Consider the following 7244-nt stretch of genomic DNA (forward strand, 5'->3'; position numbering starts at 1 on the left):
CTTCAGAGCTTTTGCTTGGCCTCTACACCTAGTCTTTAAAACTTCCTTGAATTTCTTGCATATCCAGACTTTGCTTCTGAGTTGTACTCAGAAGGAAAATATACTCCAAAGGAAAATAAAACCAAAAATTGAAGAAATAGCAAACACTACACATCACCTACAAAAGCTCTTATATTGCTCAGTAAACAAAGGCTGTCTGCTTTGGGCTTTTGCTGTTTGGTACCTACAGACAGCACCCGTTTTTCCCTTTGCCTCCTTCCATCCACACCCAGACAGCTACAAAATATGGAGTGCAAATATGGACAAGTTGTACCTGGATTTCCAGCAGAGAGCAACTCAAAATCCATCTTTTCTGTGGCTTAAGGGTGATGTACCTGCCATGCTTCAACAGAACAACTCCTTGACATCCATTCTGGGAGCTTTTTCAAGACCAAGGATGCTGGAGGAGGAAAACAAATGAAAAATCCACAACACAGAACTCATTTCATATTGTTCCGATTTAGGGACTGAACAGCTCTGTCCATGAGACATTTTAATTCAGGTTTCATCTACACCACTAGTTCAACTCCCCTTGGTGAGTTCTCTGGCTTGAGACTTCACTCTTAGCTTTCTGCTGTCTAAGGAAGCTACCAGATACCACCTCCCCTATTAAACTGCTCTTACCTCAACTCATCAGGTTTACATTGTTTTTTCTTCTATTCTCCTCTCCACCAGGGCCAGGGGAGTGAGTGGCTGTGTGGTACATGAGTGCCATGTAGGGTTGAATCACAACACCATCACCAACACAGGCTTTCCTCAGGCAAGCTGTCTGATTATGCTCCATCCCCAGAGCACCCTCTCCCTCTGCTCAGAAAATCACAGGCCATCCAAACCAAAAACATGGAGCTCATCTCTCCTAAGTGGGCTAAGCATACCTGGGGGTGGCAGAGGACATTCCTCCTGGGACAGCCTCTGGCAAGGCCCCAAGATAACAGATGGATGTTTGGTTTTGCTGTACTGTGGACACATCACAAGCTCTAGACATAAAAGCAGCTAGCTGGAAATTCAATGGACATCTAAGGGTTAATCTGCACTTGTTTGATTGTCAAGCACCTGAGATATGACGACAACACATTGGCACACTGTAATTGCAACATATTATTAAGTACCTTCAGCCCCCAAAGGCTAAGACACTTTTGAAAAAATAATAAAGCTAATGCACATAATAGCCTGTGTCTTGTTATTTAAGAAACCTCTTCCCGGCATTGGACGTCGACAGAACGTGTAAATGCACTTTCTCCAATAACTATGCACAAGGAGCAGTTTGATGGAGTGCCAGAAAGCACAATGACTGTTCTACCTTAGCAGTGTACCAAAGATGACATGTTCCCTTTAGAACTAATTGCTTTATTCAAAGAAAAAAAAGCCATTTACTAAATCCTAGCCTGGTCTCTCCCCTTGATTAGCAATTTTAGACTGCACATCGGAGCTTTTGTTTGTTGCTAAAAGACGGGGAGAAAAAGCATGTTTTGTTAAGTAATTTTAATTTTTATTTTTAATGGAAAATAGTTCAGAAGGGTATTTTTCATTATACTACATTAACATTTGCATTATATATTCTGCTGGGCCTTCCCTTATGTGACTCAAGGCTGACAAGCTCAGGCTGTCAAACGCAACCCTTTGCATGTAATAAATTACCCTACACCAAGATAGTTATAACTATTGACACAGACCAAGCTATACCTCTGAAAGTCAGAAAGTACTCTTTATTATCCTTATTCTGCATTCTCACATACATAATAGGAAAGCACTTCAAGAACTGCTTCCAAAATTCACTGCATTCTTACTGCCAAACTGCTTCCCATCTCCCTTTATTTATAAAAAAATAAATCAGGAATTCCTCTTCTAGTGCCTTCAAGAGAGAAACAGCTGTAATGACTTAATAGACAAATCAATGCCATTTTCAACAGAACTATTTCATTTTTTTTCTCCCTACTTCGAAAAATTAGAATAATTTCACAAGGAGCCCTAGGGAACAAGCTCATGAAAATTCACAGAGCAGACAGCATGAGGAAAAGTGTTTGGTTATATATTTCAGGAGGCAGGAAATGGGCCTATCTGCTACTCTGTGAGCAGTGAGAATAATTATGCATGCATTTGCTGCATCCCATAATCATCATCACCACAAAGATGACATTTCATAGCTGAGTTGAGAATGTGTGTTTCCCAAAATTATTTTTTGTTTGGAAGGAGAAATTGTTCCAAGTAATGTCTATGGAGGATAGCTATAGGAAAGCATAGATTTGAGAGTCAGACACTGTAGAGTCAAAACCCTATCACCAGCTCTCTAAATAATTCTATCATTAATTCTACATCAGCAAAATGGTAACACATCTGTCTGTAGCAGAGTCCCAGGATACTGGGGATTTCTGTTAGATATTATAAATTGGTACAATAACATGAACTATTCAGACTGTACGTGCATAGGGGAGCTCCTGTGGGCTTTGGTCAGATTTAGAAGGGGACAACAATTCCCTCTTCATTGTTTGATCCTGGTGACACTGTTCAGGGCCCCAGCCATTGCCTCGCTATAGAATGACAGGCACTAAGAACAGGAAGAAATCACAAAGGGTTGTGTTTCTTAGGTGCACCTCTCCTGCCCTCTGACAACCCAGAAGCAGAGCTCATCTCTGAGCTCAGTTGTGAGGGATGGGACAGGCAGAAGAAGGACCAGCTCAAGGCACAGCAGGCTCAGCAGACATTCCTTTCCCAGGAGTATTTCCACCCACTGGGTCATGGCTAGTACCAAAGATGCACCAAAGCCTTACTCTCAAGGGGATTACTTGCCCAGTTCCTCAGGCTGAACTTGCTGCTGGATTCCTACAGCAAAGAGGAGCTGCCCCAGAACCAACCAGGGTCACACACCTACCCATGCCTCCTCTGCATTCTGCTTTTTTCTCTGGTTCCACATTAGACCATGATAATCAGTCACAGAACCACATCTCATCACCTTTTCTTACTGTGATTGTGCTAAACCTAGTCCCACTCCTTCCAGCTTGCATGGAGTAAAGATTAGGACATAGCTGGACCTGTAGCAGTTTCTCCATGAAATAAACTGCATTGACATGTAGGAAGTCATGGCTGCTCCTAATCATAAGAATTTAGGTGGATCATTTCATTTGTGTCTCTTCTGGTAGTCCTGACATCTTGATGCTTTTCTTCAAGGGACTAGAACTCCAAAAAGTCTTTTGAAAAGGTAATTTCTATTTTCATTGGAGTAGCAAGAAAGTGGGGCCCTAGTTATGACATAGATTTTAAAGAGAAATGAGAGTGAATAAACCCTTGCCTCTGGAAGAGATGTATTGTCATATTAGGCACGAGGACCTCATCAGTGGGCACTCTGGATTACAACACTTTTGCCCAATATTCCAGTGGAACTTTGGCTTTCTGATCCACACCAGCTTATCACAGCCAAGAGGTTTATACAGGCTGATTGTCCTGCCATGCAAGAGCTCAGAGCAAACCTTACTTTGTAAATGGTTCCTTGCAGGTAAGTAGTGCCTAAATCTTAATGCTGGGAACAAGTGTCTGCAAAAGAATAGTTTTCAATACAATGAGGGTTCAAGACCTAAATTAGCCACAAGTCTGCCTTTGACTCCTAGCACATGCAGACCAGAAATCCTTGCTTCTCTGCTACCTAAATATGCAGCAACTACTTGCAAATGCAAAGCATACTCTCCAGGTGTCCTGTGCAGTACAGACCACACTGTGCAGAGAACTGCTACCAAACTCCAAGCCAGGACAAACTGCCAGCTGGACAAGAAAGCAACGTTTACCCAACAATATGATGTCACTTGCGCATTTGGGGGAGGAACAGAAAAATGTTGATTTGTTCTGGCTATAGATGAGGACACAGCTTGAAATTAATTGATCGTGGGTACATTCAAAGTAACAGCTTGATCCACTTCCAGCAAAATCCAATGGCAAAACTCTGGTGCAAACACTGAGCGTGCCAGACTTTCTTCACAAAGACTTCACTGCTTAGAAGCAGTCAGACCCTCCCTGTCACATTGCTGGGGACATTCTGAGCAGCCATTCAGACCTGAGCTCCCTCAGTGGTGGGGAGTGGAAGAGGAAAAATAGGCTGATAGTAAAAAGTTCTTTGTTTAAAGATTTAGATTAGAGAAACAGATTAATTGGAATGAAACTTGCACCAAGATCCTTCAGCCAGGAATCCACTCCACAGGTTGTTCTTTCTTTCTACCTGTATGGTCTCTACCGTCACAGTATATTGGAACCTCACATTATACCCAGCCTTTGAGGCATGGGGATGTTTGCTGCCCCCTTTCAAGAGAAAGGTCTCTGCAGAATTAGCCTGAGTGCTCCAACAGTGGCGTTCTGCAGGACAACCCTTTTCTCTTGCATGTCCAGTCTCCATTTTCTGCAACGCATTTTTTCCTACTGTTTGCTTTGCTTTTCCCCACTGATACCTTATACTCAGCTCAGAAAGCAAAGCTCAGCCAGTCTGCTTTACTACCATTTACAATCAATTTAACTTCCTGGCTCTGGGGCACCTTTTGCTGGTTTTGTGACCACTGCCACACAGTTCTGTTTAAATCCAGAATAATTTGCTGATGTGGAAATTAAACCATTGTTCTTTTGATGCCATTAAACCAAAGTGCTGACAATTGAAACAATCATTCCAGCAAAATGGTCAGGAGTATCCACGTTTGTCATCCAGATAAAGAGTGTTCAATTCATAAAAAGCCAAAAGATGAGCTCCCAAAACACCAATATCACAAAATTGGAATCTGAATGTGTTTTCTTAGAGCTACTTAATAGAAAGAAGTGTCTTTATTTAGCACCTGTCATCTCAAGTTCCCAAAATGCTCTCTCAAAAATTAAGTTTCTTAATAAGCCTTCCTAGCCAGACATCAGGCTCCAATTTACAACGGGTAAACTTGTTTAAGGTCACCCAGCATGGGAAAGAAGATCTGCGAAGCTGCTCCAGGAATCCAGAGGACCACACCCCTCACTAGCCACTAGACCACACAACTGTCCCCATTTCACTTGAGTCATTATTAAGCAGGATAGAAGAACACTGTGGTTTTATTTTATGTTAGCTGAACTCTTGTATTAACATTTTACTGTCCCACTAATGTTTTGCCTAGAACATTCTGTAATCCGCAAATTAATATGTGAAGAACATCCAGTACAGTTTGGAGGAAAAAAAAAATTATCCAAATGGCAAAGAAGTTTTGATTTCCAGCAGTTTCATAAATCAGATATGCTGGAGAAAGAAGGTTCCTTATTTTATCACATATAGTCTTTTGTAATGCCAGCAAAACCACTGCCCTTCCCAAAACCAAGCAGAAACCCTATTGTTGCGGCAAACCCCATCTGGTCACATGGAGAACTTAAAACCTCATGGCATTCTGTTTCACATAGACAGAAAGGGCGTTCTGCTCCAAATACGTGACACGAGCCAAAAATAATTTTGCTTTACCTATGTGCAGTATCTGAAGTTTTTGTTGCCTGTTCTTATTCACCACTTCATGTTTTCTGTGATCCTGCCGTTAGCTTCTCAGATAAGGGTTTCTCTGTCCTGCAAATTCTGCCCTATTCTCATTTTTGTTAAATCACTTTGTTAAAGGATTCTTCTGGGTGGAAGCAGATCCTCCCCTTCCAAGGACAGATATGTGCTGCACGCAATGCAGTGAAATGCAAATCTAAGGCAAAACCCAATTCCAATTCAGAAAGTCTTTGAGCAAAGTAGCAGGAAACTTGTCCATACTTAGATTGGGCATCAGCCCTGCTTGTCCAGAGTACAGCTGGGGAGGTCAAAGAAGACCATCACTTCTCCCAAAGCCCAGTGCTCCAGCCTGAGCTGGAGAGTCAGCATGGAGCTAGGCAGAGCATAAACCCTAGTCTGACCTGAATTATTTAAAATGCGTTAATGCAAATTAATTAGCAACCATCCCCCACCTGCCGGGTGCCATGGGCTGCTCCTCCCCGGCACCGCCGGAGCTCTCCCGGTGCTGAAGGCTCTGGGCAGGAGCAGAGCATGGCCGAGCGTTAACTTGGAGTGAAGCTGCGGGAAAAACGCAGTTACGGGGCTGGAACGAGCCTTTGCAAGGCCAGCTGACACTGATGGAAAGGGGAATGCCAGCAGGGAGCATCTGTATTGCTGGCATGAGATGGCTGGAGGAGAACAAGTGTGCTACATGGCAGGGTTTTGAGAAATGTGGCTCCTTTCTACTCCCCTGCAGCCTTTGCTCAGTAAAATGGTGCTCTCCCTCTGCCTCTCCTTGCAAACCTAAGAACAGTGTAAAATTCCCCAGGATGATTTAAGGGAATGTTTAAGGGAAACAAAGCCTGGTCCCTCTGGTCATTAGAGATAATACACCACTTCACCCAAAAGCAGCTCACCTTAGCATCCTTGGCCAGCTTCCAGCTTGGGTTATCAGAGCCTACACATCTAAATTCAACTCTCAGCAGTAATCAGAGAGGCTGTCCTGCTTCATCTCTCACGAGTAAACACTGTTCTGGATCACAATTCCAGCCAGAAGTGAATGCGACTGGACATATGCCTGGACATCCAGCACTTTGAATGTGCTTCAGGCACATCTAGAATGGAAGAAGTTAAAATACAGATCAGAAGGTCAAGAGGAGGTAGTTTTAGCAAGTGTATGCCAGGCATGAGCCCAACACAGCTGTCATGGCCTTACCCAGAGAACAGAGCCAGTTTGTGGGTCTCCTCTTTAACTCCACCTGGAATGACAAAACAGAACTTTGATGTCCCAGACTGCAGCAACTTCCTTAGCACACACAAAATAGATTTTATTTTCTCTGTCAGCATAACTTCTTGATCACTTATAACCACCCACAGACTTATGTAGAAGTAATTCCCATGAGACCGGCTCTCACTCTGTGCCCTGGCTGGTATTTTTCCCAGTGTTATCTTGTCTTTGAGGCTGCTTCAAGGATCCAGCAGTGGCTGCACACTCAGTGCTGGGCTGCTGCAAGTTTGGATTCTGCCAGACCATGTGTTACTCCAGAAACAGTATTTTTAAGTGCAGCAACCAGTGGGCTAATGCTGGGTTTGTACTGCAGAGTCAAACATCAGATTACCAGGTATTCATGCTGCTTTTTACAAAGGAGAGCAAAAATTTATGGAAACAAGTTTTAGCACTCTTGGGCCCATAACAGAATAACTACAGTAGGATCAGGAGAGTGTAACCTAGTGTTATAAGGGATTGAATCAG

The 7244-nt window shown here is 43.1% G+C and overlaps 1 long non-coding RNA gene across 1 annotated transcript; it reads right to left on the reverse strand.

Moving 5' to 3' along the window:
* Nucleotides 1-313: 313 nt before the first annotated feature.
* On the reverse strand, nucleotides 314-6753 carry LOC143694842 (uncharacterized). The gene is made up of 3 exons (XR_013183567.1): nucleotides 6708-6753; nucleotides 6409-6606; nucleotides 314-439 (listed from the first exon to the last, which is right to left on the reverse strand). It is a non-coding gene; the product is annotated as an uncharacterized LOC143694842 (long non-coding RNA).
* Between the last annotated feature and the right edge of the window lie 491 nt (nucleotides 6754-7244).

The sequence above is a fragment of the Agelaius phoeniceus genome, chromosome 10, assembly GCF_051311805.1.
Source record: "Agelaius phoeniceus isolate bAgePho1 chromosome 10, bAgePho1.hap1, whole genome shotgun sequence".
Lineage (NCBI taxonomy): Eukaryota > Metazoa > Chordata > Aves > Passeriformes > Icteridae > Agelaius > Agelaius phoeniceus.